We start from the raw sequence: 13765 nt of genomic DNA, 5'->3' as shown, positions 1-13765 counted from the left end.
AATGTAACTGTACAAATAACAATGTTGAAATGAATTGGTATGAAGTTAATACATCGCATATATACCTATAAATTAAAGAGGTACTGCAAGTAGGACTCTATATCATGCCTCAGCGTCAAAGTAGGAAGACGTATAGAGGCAGAGGTGTTCTCAACAAACTAATCGACAAATTACCAGTAGAACTACATATACCTGGTTATAACTATTGTGGGCCAGGTACCCGTCTTGATGCACGTATTAGGGCAGGTATTGAAGGAAAAAACAAGCTTGATTCCTACTGCAAAGAACACGATATAGCCTATTCCAAGGGACTGGATTTAGCATCTAGACACGCTGCAGACAACATTCTAGCACAAAAAGCTTGGAAGCGTGTGACATCGTCAGACGCATCGCTCGGCGAGAAGGCCGCGGCCTTGGCAGTGACAGGTGCAATGCGTTGCAAAATAAAACTTGGAGCAGGACTACGCACATCTAAAGCAGAGTTAAAAAAATTTAGAGCCGCTCTCAAGAAGAAGTTGAAGAAAAATAAAAGACGTCGACGAACAATTCCGACTCCTAGGACAAAGCGAGGTGGAATAATACCATTATTGCCTATTTTTGCGGGGCTGTCAGCCCTTGGAGCTTTAGGTGGAGGAGCAGCTCAAATTGCGAACGCGGTAAATAGTTCTAAATCTAATAAAAAACAATTACAAGAATCGACGAGACATAATAAAACACTTGAAGCTATAGCTATGGGAAAGAAAGGTAATGGAATTGTGAACTCAGTTCTCTCGGGTCTAAGTACCATAGGAGCCTTATCAACGACGGTGAAAAAGATGACGAATATGCGTCGAAATACAAATGGTAAAGGCATTTCTATGACTCCATTCCCGCGAGGTAGAGGGTTATACCTAAAGCCATATGAACATAATACTAAATCTGGAAAAGGAATTCGGCTAAAAAAAAAGCTCTGACGGATGTCGATATAAAGAGGTATGCTTCCTTGTTACGAATACCTCATTTTAGAGGCGTATTCATGAGAGATAAATTGCCTAATTCGCCGATGAAACATGAACGTATGATTATTAATCTAGACTTGAGTTCTAATCCTGGAACGCATTGGACAGCACTCATAAAGAGAGATTCATGCGCTTATTACTTCGATCCATTTGGAGACCTATCTCCACCTGAAGAAATTGTGACATACCTAGGTAAAGACATCGACATATATTACAACCGGCATCGTTATCAGAATTTTAATTCTCACATATGCGGGCATTTATCGCTGAAATTTCTATTAAATAAATGAATATAAAGATGCGTGGCAATTATTAATTCGTTTCAAAATGTCTTACACTATCACAGCGGCAGGTAATACATCGCAGTTAACAACTGTTTTCCATCCACCTATACAACTTGAAACTGGGAAGGACTATGAAATCAAACTGTTAAATTTTGAAGCATATCACTCAATACCAAATATTTCTCATCACAGAAATGCAATAGGATTCTACACCACTTATAATTCAAATAATGAAACAGGTGAAGATGACAAGAAACTCAATATAATCACTATTCCAACGGGGGCTTATGAAATCGATAGTTTGGACGAAATTATAAACCAAATAATGGTAAAAGACTTTCGTACAATTAAGCCTCAGCCTAAGATCACCATAAAGAGTAACCCGAACACTATGAAAACTGAACTGCTGTCAAATGTTGAAATTACATTCGACGTTCCTAATTCAATAGCTTCTCTGTTGGGATTTGCACATGATCATAAGTTACCGGCTATGAAGAAACATATATCTACTACAATTGCAAAGGTTATGGACATAAATATCATAAGAGTTGAGTGCAACATAGCGACTGGATCATTCGTTAACGGTCAGCCGTCGCACTCTATCTACGAATTCTTTCCAACAGTCTCTCCCGGTTACAAAATATCTCAAAATCAAATAAGCGATTTGTATTTACCGGTAATAAATACTGGAGAAATCTCTGTGGTCACATTTAGAATAGTGGATCCATACCTTAATTTGGTAGATTTCAGAGGAGAAAACATCGCCGTCAGAGTTCATATACGGAGTAAGAGGAATGGGTCTTAATTTTAAGAAAACCGTATATATGAATCTTATGAAGTCACCTCAACGCATCAATTCATCCACAGCTGTCAAACAGTCAACACCTTATAAAGTGACTAAACGCAAGACCGGTAAAAAGTTATCACCTACAAATAAATCTTTTCTACAATCGATTGGTTTTATTGTGAAGAAAAAATGTTAAATATTACGAAAGCGGTTGTCTTTGACACTGACCTTGTCAAATATGAATATCAAATTTTCAAACCATACAATTTGACTGCTATACATGAAAATGATGAAATTCGCATTGCTGAAAGGCGGTAACGCTTACTGTCTACCATCGGAGAGTTTCATAGCGTTATCGGGGCGAATATTAAACGCGGCTGGTACCGCTGCGTACGCTGGTAAAGTAACAAGCAACGGATTAGTTCATCTGTTTCAAGAAGTACGATTCGAAATAAGTGGAATTAAGATTGATAGAGTACGAAACCCAGGTATAACAAGCACATTGAAAGGCCTTTGCTCCTACAATACGTTGGAATGCAGAAAATTAGAAAATGCTAGTTGGGAATATCCCGGTATAGATGTTAAAGTTACGAATGAAGATGGTAAATTCAATGTATGCATACCCCTCAAGCACATACTTGGATTTGCTGAAGATTTCAATAGAATTGTATTAAACACTAGGATTGAATTAATACTTAATCGAGCTCGAGACACCATCAATGTCACTATTGGAGACATTAGCAAAGTTGTGTTAGACAGTGTATCCTGGGTAATGCCAATTATAGATGTCTCCGATGTGGAGAAATTACGACTTACAAAAGTTTTGGTGAAGGATCCACCTTTACAAATAGCATTCAGATCTTGGCAACTTCATGAGCATCCTCAGTTACCCACGTCTTCTTCCGTAACGTGGCAACTGAGCTCAACTAAGAATTTAAGCAAACCCAGATATGCTATCGTAGGATTTCAGACGGCCAGACACATCAAGGATGCGGATTGTTCAAAGTTCGATTTATGTGGAGTACGGGATGTGAAGTTATATTTAGATTCAGAAAGATATCCCTACAATTCCTTCGAAGTTGACGCTGCTAATAATGCATATGGCTTCCTCTACGAAATGTATTCAGCATTTCAAAATTCGTATTATCAACGTACGTCTTACCCATTACTGAAAAGGCATGACTTCATAACTCACTGTCCACTTTTTGTCATTGACTGCTCAAAACAAAACGAATTCCGTGACACTGACGTAGTAGCCATCAGAATAGAAATTTCAGCAAAAGAAAATATACCCGCAAACACAAAAGCGTTTTGCCTCATCCTCCATGACAGAGAAGTGCGTTACAATCCGCTCTCCCACATAGTGACCGAAGTGATATAAGGAACATGGGAGGTCATTGACATCATCATCGAAGTGGTCTAGTGGATGTTAAGGTTGGCGGTATATAAGCAAAATACATTGTGTAGGAACAACCACTGTCTACAATTTCATTGTTCACGTTGTATCCTAAGACTGACGCGCAATATGGATTTCTGCATTGTTGACATACAAGGCTTTCACTCAAGGGGTAAATCGGATTTCATCGCAAAGGAGATAGCTGTATCATCAGGCAGTTCTGGAATACTGGGGCACTACATCTTCAGACCACCGCCAAACACTTATCCCGATGAAACATCGCAATGGTACGTCGAGAAATACGTCCATGGAATCCCGTGGGATACCGGCTACATCCAATATTCAGAGTTACCATCACTTCTTGAGAACATTCTTACTAAATATACCGCAGTGTACGTTAAAGGTGTGCAAAAGAAACTATTCTTAGAGAAATACATAAACAATTTAATGATTTGGAATATGGATGACTTGGGTTGTCCAAACTTAGCAGCGTTGCAAAAAACTTTCCCAACAAAAACATATTGCATGTATCATGACTTAAATAATATGAAATGTGCTCTGCAAAACGTAAAAATTCTAAAGAAATGGCTAAATACTAATAGTAATGAATAATTATTGTGAATCATTTCAGTTTTGTCTACAGGCAAACTTTTCTTTGTAGTTAATAATGTTATGCAATAAATGTAAGATTATTTAATTATATTTCAATTGTTTTCGTTTTTTTTTCTTTTCCTTCGTTTTCTTTTCCTTAATTCCATACTCCCATTCCTAATATGATCACATTAAATTTTTTCCCAATTAAGGTCTGGGATGGTAAGGTTACCCATTCACCCACCCTAGGCTCCTAATTATGACAACGGTTCCCATGTAAGGTGTGGTATAGGATTACATAACGGGAAAACAATTTCTTTTCTATGAATAACACCAATAATACTTTAAATATTGAAATTTATTTAAAAAAAAAAACTACAAACATGGACCACACACCCGCACACAAACTGTAATCACTGCAAACCAGACGCAGACATAGACACACCACACATTATTAAAAAAATACTACATAGACACACCACACAAAAACACGTTATACAAAACACTGTCTATACACGATTAATGTTTGAATTAGTCAATTGTTATTGTTGGGATTGGCGTATTGTTCAATAATGGCACACAATCATCCCCACAACACCCACAAAGAGTTTCACTGTCGTCAGCATTAGCAGTATCTTGGGCTTCATCACGCAGCTCTTGGGTTGTATCACGCAGATCCCTAAAGCTTGAAGACTGCTCGACCTGGTCAACATTCTGTTCAGGAATCATCATCTGCAACAATTAAAAAATTGAAAAAAAATTATTACTTTTACAACAAGTTGGATTCGAATCATACAAGAATAAAATATTGTAATACCGCATGTGGGATTCGAACCCACGCCTCTACATAGAGAACTGAACTTAACTCAGTCGCCTTCGACCACTCGGCCAATGCGGCTTATTGTACTCACCTTAGCCATTAATCCTTTATATGTTGTACAGCCATCGCTGCAAGGATGTCCCCAGCTTTGTAATCCTTCGCTGCGAGGTTGGCTGCAGCAGTAACTGTGATACTGGCCGTCGCACATCTCCGCATGCGAGGCCTCGGCATGGTCTACATCTCCTATGAAGGTTAATGCCGGTGTACCACACAAGTACACGTGAGATGTTTCCTCGTGAAGCTGATTATCGCCGTAAATCTTCATCAAATTCTTAGGTGTTGCAGATGATTTCAGAAGCTTCCTTAGGAATTTTCTCTTTGGTGCTAAACACAATTGAAATTCCGACATGACGAATTCTGCTTCCTCCTGAATACTAGTAAAAGTAAACCGCATCGAGCTATTGTAACTTTATTTAATATATAAGTACACGCCCCTTTAGAATCCCCCCACCATATACTTTCAGACATTAATTATAGCTAATACAACACGACGATGAATGTCATTCGTCGGCAGAAGATTGCAACTCCTCCCACAACACGCGTCCACACCGTTCGCGAATACAAGTTCTGACAAGTTGGACCCCATGCTGAGCCATGCGTGTTATTACAAGTTCTCCACTTTTCCTTCAATATTGCTGTCTTTATAACTTACGATTTCATAGCTATCTTGTTTATTAGCACTGTTACATTGTTCATACACTTTGCACTTTTTATTACATATTCTGAAATCAATAGTTGAATTCCATGTACGGGGTTTGTTACAAATCACCCAGTGCTTTTCACCATCACACTCTTCAATATGATGCATAGACTCCATTGTGTAACACGAATTTTATAACCGTGCACTGTCGGGTTTCCCACTTTCTCGGTTCACACTGAACAGTATGAAAATATTGTGAAGATAAACCTTTAGTGGCGAAAAATCCCTTAGATGTTATACCGCCGATATCTCTTGATGCGCTGCCGTCAGTTTGAGTACGACGTGCGCCGCCGTCAGTTTGAGTACGACTACTAAAATGATCAGCCACCACACCCGCAATAATACGTTCATTCCTATCTTCCAACTCCCAGGTTGTTATAATCATATTACATTCGGAAAAATATTTCTCCATCAAGACGGATTCAGGAGCATGTGACGTCACTACATAAAAATCTCCTCCATTATTTCCAAAAGATCTAAGATCTACTCTTTCACTCCTTGTTAGTACAAAATCTTCCTTACATCCATCAGCTCTCTCAATCCTGAGTTGCTTCACTTTATCATCAGAATTATAAATTTTCAAATTCAATTTTATGTCGTCTGTAATTTGATGCTGCTTAATATGTACAACTACGACGTCTTTACACATTTCTACTTTGTACACTTCTGCCGTTTGATGTGTCTGAAAGTTATATTTTCCTATATTTCCACACACCTCAATTCCTAAGAATACGTTATTGCCTACGGAAAATTCCATATTTAAAAATCTATCCTACACACGCTAGCTGATGAGTTGATCTATAATTAAGTCGACCTCCTGCTTACTCTCCTTCACGTGCGCGTCTCCACAGTTCCGTTCCTCCGGGCGTTAGCTGGATGATGTTGCCGCTTGAAGATGTCCTGTTGAACTGACTCATTCCAATCTGAAATATAAAGCCCTCGCCCCGAGGAAGGATGTAATCAAGGATTCTCCATATTCCCAAGGAAACTAAAACGATCCCAACCCGTGGTGATGTGAATATGTTGTTTAGTTACACATAAATAAAAACAAAAATCCACTACACTTGTTTATTAACACAAGGTACACATTCAACATTATGATAGGTCACATTATACATATTTGTTTCCAGACCATGATATATAATACTGTGCTGAGTTCGATTTAGTTCTGCAAGCTGTTGATCACTCATCTGGGCAAATCTTGCGGGTAGAAAGACGCTACTGCCATCGGCGAGGTCGCAGACGATACGTCTTCCGTATCTCGTAGTTGCTTGCGCCGACGATTGGATATTCGACGCCTAGATGAAGGCTCTGCAACATCCTGCTCGACTTAGGATTGTAGTCCACTTTGGATAACTTGTTAAATGTTGACGAAATATCGTCAAGCGGTCTTCTAACTGCATAAGCATGTGGATACTCATCTGTTGGAGTAGATTCATCTGCTGCCCGCTGTTGAAACTGCTGACGTTGTTCCACCGTCTGACAAGGCTCGTGCTGATATTCCATAATTTGGAGAGGTTGACTTTGCTGAATCGAAGTAGAATCATCGTCAAATATTCCTGCCACCAACGAGTTAAGCCACTTTTCTTCGTTGACTTGATTCAATCTGTTCTCAGTCTCTGCCACTGGCGCAGGTTTCGGCGCGATGCGGCGCGGTTTCTTGTTACTTCCAGACATTGTAACTAGTAGATTTAAGAAACAGAATAACGCATTTTACAAACTCTCCCACAATTTATATTACTCACCCCCACTATAATCAAACTTTGCAATGGTCAATTTTGAATCGATGGAGCCCATGCTCGATTTCCTTTGGTTGCAGCTTGTTTGCTATAATTATACGGCATCATAATTGGTTGGAAGTGTCGCGAGAAAAAATTTAAATATGCAGAACTCCTGCTGCGAGGCGTCCTCTACGCATGGTCTACATCCCCTGTTAAGGAAACGGTGTAGAGTTAAAATTAGACGTGTTGGAAGTGCCTCGAGAAGAAAGATTTTCAGCCGCGTCCGCCATATTGGGAGAGTCGCGAGAAAGGCGGGCAAGATATTGTAGTACTCCATGTTGGGAGTGCCGCGAGTAACACGCGTGTCCGCCATTTTGGGAGTGTCGCGAGAAAGGCGGGCAAAATTTGCGGCACGCTCTTAAGTTTGACCGCGCCGCTAGAAAAGATGCAGAGTGCAGTGAGACAGGCTAGAGGTAAGGTGGGTCATATTTGGAGAACTCAATGTCGGGAGTGCCGCGAGTAACACACGTCGGAAGTGCTTGGAGAAGAAAGTCATTCGCGAGGAAATGCAGTAGAGTCGTAGGACTTGAATACTCAGCGTGTGGTCCACGCTTTAACCTAGGAATACACCGCTCATGGCGGCCATCTTTTTTTCGAACTTGTCGCAACTTGCATTTCGAATGGGAACAGCGGTCATATACGTGGGACTTGTCAGAACTTGCATGCCGAGCGCTCTCAGTGACGTCACACGGATCCGCCAATGGTCGTCATCTTTGTACGAACTGGATACAAGTTTCATTTCGAGTGTAGACGGCAGCCTCATCGGTAGGACTTGCGTGCTCAGCGTGTGGTCCGAGTTTAATTATAAATAGACCGCGTTCTCGTTAGTGACGTCACACGGATCCGCCAATGGCAGCCATCTTTGTACGATCTGGGCACAAGTTTCATTTCGAGTGTAGACGGCAGCCACGTCGGTACGACTTGAGTGCTCAGCGTGTGGTCCGACTTTAATTAGAAATAGACCGCGTTCTAGTTAGTGACGTCACACGGATCCGCCAATGGCAGCCATATCGGTGCGACTTGTCAGAACTTGCATGCTCAGCGTGTGGTCCAGGTTTCATTCGGATTGCGCTCTCGTACTTGGCACGGATCCGCCGATGACGGCCATCTTTTTTCCGAACTTGTCAAAACTTGCACTCTCGGCGCGTGGTCCTAGTTAAAATTCGAAATATACCGCGCTGTCTTTAGTGACGTCATACGGACCTGTCTGAACTTGCGTGCTCGGCATGTGGTCCAGACACGCGCTCTCGTACGTCGTCCGGATCCGCCGATGACGGCCATCTTCTTTCCGAACTTGTCAAATCTTGCATGCTCGGCCGGCGCCTCGAGAAAACCGCTCCACGCCATATTGCGAGTGCCGGACGCCATCTTGGCAGTGCCCCGATAGAATCTGAGCGTCGTATTGGTAGTGCCACGAGAAAAACATCAAAAAATATTTCATTTAGGACTAAAATTTGGGAAGTGCCCGGAGAAAACATTAACGCCATCTTGGGAGTGCCCCAAGAAAATCATATTCCGTGTGCCGGCGCCTCGAGAAATGTGATGCCGCCATCTTGGGAGTGCCTCGAGAAACGCCGAACGCCATATCGGCACCATAACGCAAAAATAAAAATTTTTTCGACTTAGCCCGCTTTTGCATAAAGTGTACTTACGCCGCTATTGCATGCATGGATTGGGAGTGCGTCGAGAAAAACAGTGCCGACATATTGGGAGTGCCTCGAGAAAAACCCTGCCGCCATCTTGGGAGTGCCTCGAGAAACGCCGGACGCCATATTGGCATTATAACGCAAAAATAAATTTTTTTCGACTTAGCCCGCTTTTGCATAAAGTGTACTTACGCCGCTATTGCACTAAGGAAGAATTGTATGTGACGTCACACGGATTCGCCGGGATCCGCTCTGCGGGGGGTCTCCCTGGGGGGTCCCCCACCCCCCTCCCCCCCTTGACCACTGGACAGTTGGGTGCGCACCCTTGGGTGCTAGTCAAAAGTGCTGCACCCTAGTGTCCGAGTGGTCAGTTTGGGGTGCGCACCCAACTGTCCAGTGGTCAAGGGCACCCAACTGACCACTGGTCAAGGGGGGAGGGGGTGGGGGACCCCCCAGGGAGACCCCCCGCAGAGCGGATCCCGGCGAATCCGTGTGACGTCACATACATTTCTTCTCTACTAAAGGAAAACATAATAAAACAAATTGAAGACCCCAAATGCGTCTCGAAAAAGAGATCTGTTTTCAATTTCAGAATTACAAAAGAAGTGGAGATTCAAAGGATCGAAATAAGCCTACTGAATGTAATTCTCAGTATGATAAATAAAGTTTATCAGTGAATTTATTTGCATAATATTTTGCTAAGAATGTGTTAGTTTATTTTGATACCATACTTTTGTTTTTTAATATACACTCACCCGGCAAAAAAAAAGGTCAACTACATTTTCTTTAAAATTTTTGAAAATTGTAGGATTTTATAAATAATTGGTGTGCTGAGGTTCATTTAGTTATTCATTTATTTTATAATACGTAACAATGTAATGATGAATACGTAATAGCCAACAATGATCTGAAAACATATTCGTTCTTCTTGCAATATTGTGTCTAAAATTCTCGGACGCATATCAAGCTAAGCTGAAGAAGTCTGCAGACTGGTAAGCTCTTTTGAGGCAGTATTGGAGTACTTCATTGTATACAAATGTCACTAAGTCCTACCGATTCAGAAAAAGCATTGATAGAAGATGGGAATAGTCAGCGTTATGTGGCTGCAGTTCTTGGGATTCCTCGATCGACCGTACAACGAGTGTGCCATTGCTGTAGAGAGACAGGAGGTTATCCCAGGAGTCCCGGTTCAGGGAGAAAACGAGTAACTTCGGCTCGTGATGACGACCATTTTATTGTCCTAAACACATTTAGAGATCGCCATTCCACAGCTATTGAGACCAGAAGAGCCTTCCAGAAAATAATACAAGTTAACGTGAGTGAGAAAACTGTAAGAAGACGTCTGGATGAATGTGGGCTGAATTCCAGAAGACCAGCTAAAGGCCCAGAATTTTATGTTGAACGATTACGTTTTGCTCACAATCATGCTATTTGGAACCTGGGGTTGTGGCGACGAGTGCTCTTCACAGACGAATCGAGATTTAGTTTACAGATGGATTCACAAAATGGATTTAGAAAAGGGCGTTCCTGCAATGACTGTATCTTCACGATAAGACAACTTATGGAGAAACGACGAGAATATAACCTACCAACTCTAATAGCTTTTATAGATTATGTAACAGCTTTTGATAAAGTTAAAAGAAATTTGCTATGGGAAATAATGAATAAAAACGGTTTTCCTCAACATCTTATAAGAATAATACAAAGTATGTATACAAATACAAAGTTTAAATTGCAGAAATCTATAAAAGAGGATAATTTAGTACAGATTAATTTAGGAGTACGACAGAGGTGTCCATTATCGCCTACCTATTTAATATATATATATATATATATATATATATATATATATATTAATGACGCAGTTGTACGATGGCAGACTATGCTTAAAACACATTTTAAAATAAAAGGGAGAAACATTGATACACTGTTGTTTGCTGACGACCAGATCTTAATTGCAGATTCGGAAGATAATTTACAAAGAGCCATACATGAATTAAATAATATTACAAGTGAATATAATCTTCAAATCTCATATGAAAAAAAAGGAAAATAATGGCTCTTAAAGGAAGAGATCTGTCAAGAGCAAAAATTTGCATAAATAATAAGCCCATCCAACAACAAAGTTATTTTAATTATCTTGGTTACATTGTGCCATATACCGGCAATAGAGATGTGGAAAATAAATTAAACAAATTCCAAACACTATGTGGTACAATAAAAAGAACTTTTAAAAATTGTAATAGAGCAACACTGTTAAAACTTTACAAAGTAATGGCGATCCCAACCTTGCTTTATGGGTGTGAAAGTTGGGTCCTGACTATCTCACAACAGAAGAAAATAGAGGCTGCCGAGATGAATTTTTTGAGACAGGTGGCAGGTTATAAACTCATAGAAAAAAAGATAAATGAAGATATTAGAAAAGAAGTGGAAATTCAGAGTCTAAATGAAACAATCATTGAATACAGACAAAGATGGCAAGATCATATACAAAGAATGGATGAAGATCGTATACCACAAATAATAAATAAGTATAAACCTGTAGGTAGAAGAAATGTCGGCAGGCCACGGATGAGATGGTCGGATCAGTTTTCTTGAAGACGGAACGAGCCACAAGGCTTATGCCGTGATGAAGATGATGATGATGATGATGATGATGATGATGATGATGGACGTGAAAGAGTGTGGAGAAGAAAAGGAGAACGTTTTTCTTCATGTACCTTGAATTCACATGTCAGTTTCCAAGGTGGATCAGTAATGGTATGGGGTGGCATTTCGTATGAAGCTCACACAGAACTTTTTCTTTAGTAATGGAGGTGCTTTGACTGCTCCAAGATACATCGAAGAGGGTCTAATTTAACTTGTGGTACCATATACCCCACTTATTGATGAAAAGTTCCTGTTAATGCATGACAATGCTCACCCTCATGCTACAGAAATCGTGGATGAGTTCCTTCCCAAAGTTGGATTGAATGGGATGGCATAGCCAGCAATAAGTCCTGATATAAACCCTATTGAACATGTGTGGGAAATGCTAGGGAAGGGCGTTAGAAGTCGTGTAACTCCTCACAGCAACTTACAGCAGCTCCGAAATGTTCTAATTGAAGAATGGAACAGAAACGACCAGACTGACATCAAGAATCTGATCGAAGGGTTGAGTCGGCGAATGGTAACAGTCATACAGCACGGGGAGGCAATACCCGCTATTAGCAACATCTGGGTGGCCCCAAAATCAGTTGAACATTTGGAAGAAAATTGATATAATTTGTAAGTTTTTACACCTTTTAATTATATCCATTGTTTGGCGTTGAAAATAATAGCGCAAGTGATAATAAAATAGAGGCTTTGAGGATGGTGTCAAGTAGCACCGAAACAGCTGTGAGCCACACCTGCATACATAATTAACACGAGTAAGATCGCTTTTTAATGAATTATTTATAATAAAAATATTCTTTTTTTGGGAAGCAATTTTTTCTTCATTTCATAATGGGTTTTATGATTCTCACCTCATAAAAAAAATTGAGAAAATTTGGTGTCCCGATTTTCTTGCCGGTGAGTGTAATTGTTCATTATTGCAGGAAAATGACTTTAAAATTTCACTTGTTTATTGTGTGTCTATGCAATATGTACTAATAAAAGGAATCCATGTACTTTTCATTTATTTTTAATATTTATGTGCTAGATTAGGTTTCTACCCTTAAATTAGAAACTCAATGTATTGATTTACGAATAATTACAGCTCCAGCTATAGTCCATTCATGCTTTCAAGCATGAATACATGAGTGGACCATAGTTGGGCACCTCAGAATACAGCTATGTACCAATGCATATTATTTTTAACACTCGTAATTAAATAATTTCAAACACGTATGTCAATATTTATTTAATATACACTTACAAGAGTCCGAAGCCAAAATTTTTCTTAATCTGGATAAATAGTACTGAATATACAAAGAAAAATGTGAAAAATGTGTATAATAGTTAGGGGAAACTACGGTGGTAGTAGTAGTAGTAGTAGTAGTAGTAGTAGTAGTAGTAGTAGTAGTAGTAATAGTAGAACAATAATAGTAATAGACTTGTGATAATTTTGTGAGTGAACAAATGGATAAGATTTGATGTTCTTGTTCCATACTTTAATTCAGCATTTTTTTTTTCTGGCGAAACTCGCCGGAATATCGTTTCATCACCTTTTTGACGTTACTACGTCTATATAAGTTGGTTCAATACTAAAACTCCATCCCGGAAAGTCCACTTCCACATTTTGAGACCACTTCTCTCTTGCCTATAATTTCTACACTACATGACTTATTCCAATGAAGTAAACGGCGATCGACAGACGAAGGTTAAATGTATCTAACGTGACCTTGAGTTGAAGCGAATAATGTCATCTAGCGATAAGCGAGAGGACAGAATTTGATGCACGAATTGGCAGATCACGCGGCAGCCGAGGCAGCGTAACTCGAGAATGTGAAGCGATAGAAAGTTCACAGTGGTGTAAAAGATTAGTAACAAACCAGACTATAATTTTAATTGAGGAACAATCAGCAGTCTACAAGTTAAAGTGGAAAAACTCGTGAGTGAATTTGAATAAAGTCAGAAAATTCACAACGTCAAGACATATGTAATATAAATGGGATTGGTATATAAGCAATCGGTAGCAAACGACAGAACTCATGGTTACTGTAACAACCGACATGTTTAC

General features: G+C 39.9%; 1 non-coding gene across 1 annotated transcript; it reads right to left on the bottom strand.

The window, feature by feature from the left end:
- Positions 1–4870: 4870 nt before the first annotated feature.
- TRNAL-UAA (transfer RNA leucine (anticodon UAA)) lies at positions 4871–4954 on the bottom strand. The gene has a single exon. It is a non-coding gene; the product is annotated as a tRNA-Leu (tRNA).
- Between the last annotated feature and the right edge of the window lie 8811 nt (positions 4955–13765).

The sequence above is a fragment of the Periplaneta americana genome, chromosome 15 (assembly GCF_040183065.1).
Source record: "Periplaneta americana isolate PAMFEO1 chromosome 15, P.americana_PAMFEO1_priV1, whole genome shotgun sequence".
Taxonomy (NCBI): domain Eukaryota; kingdom Metazoa; phylum Arthropoda; class Insecta; order Blattodea; family Blattidae; genus Periplaneta; species Periplaneta americana.
This window is presented reverse-complemented; position numbering and strand designations above follow the sequence as displayed.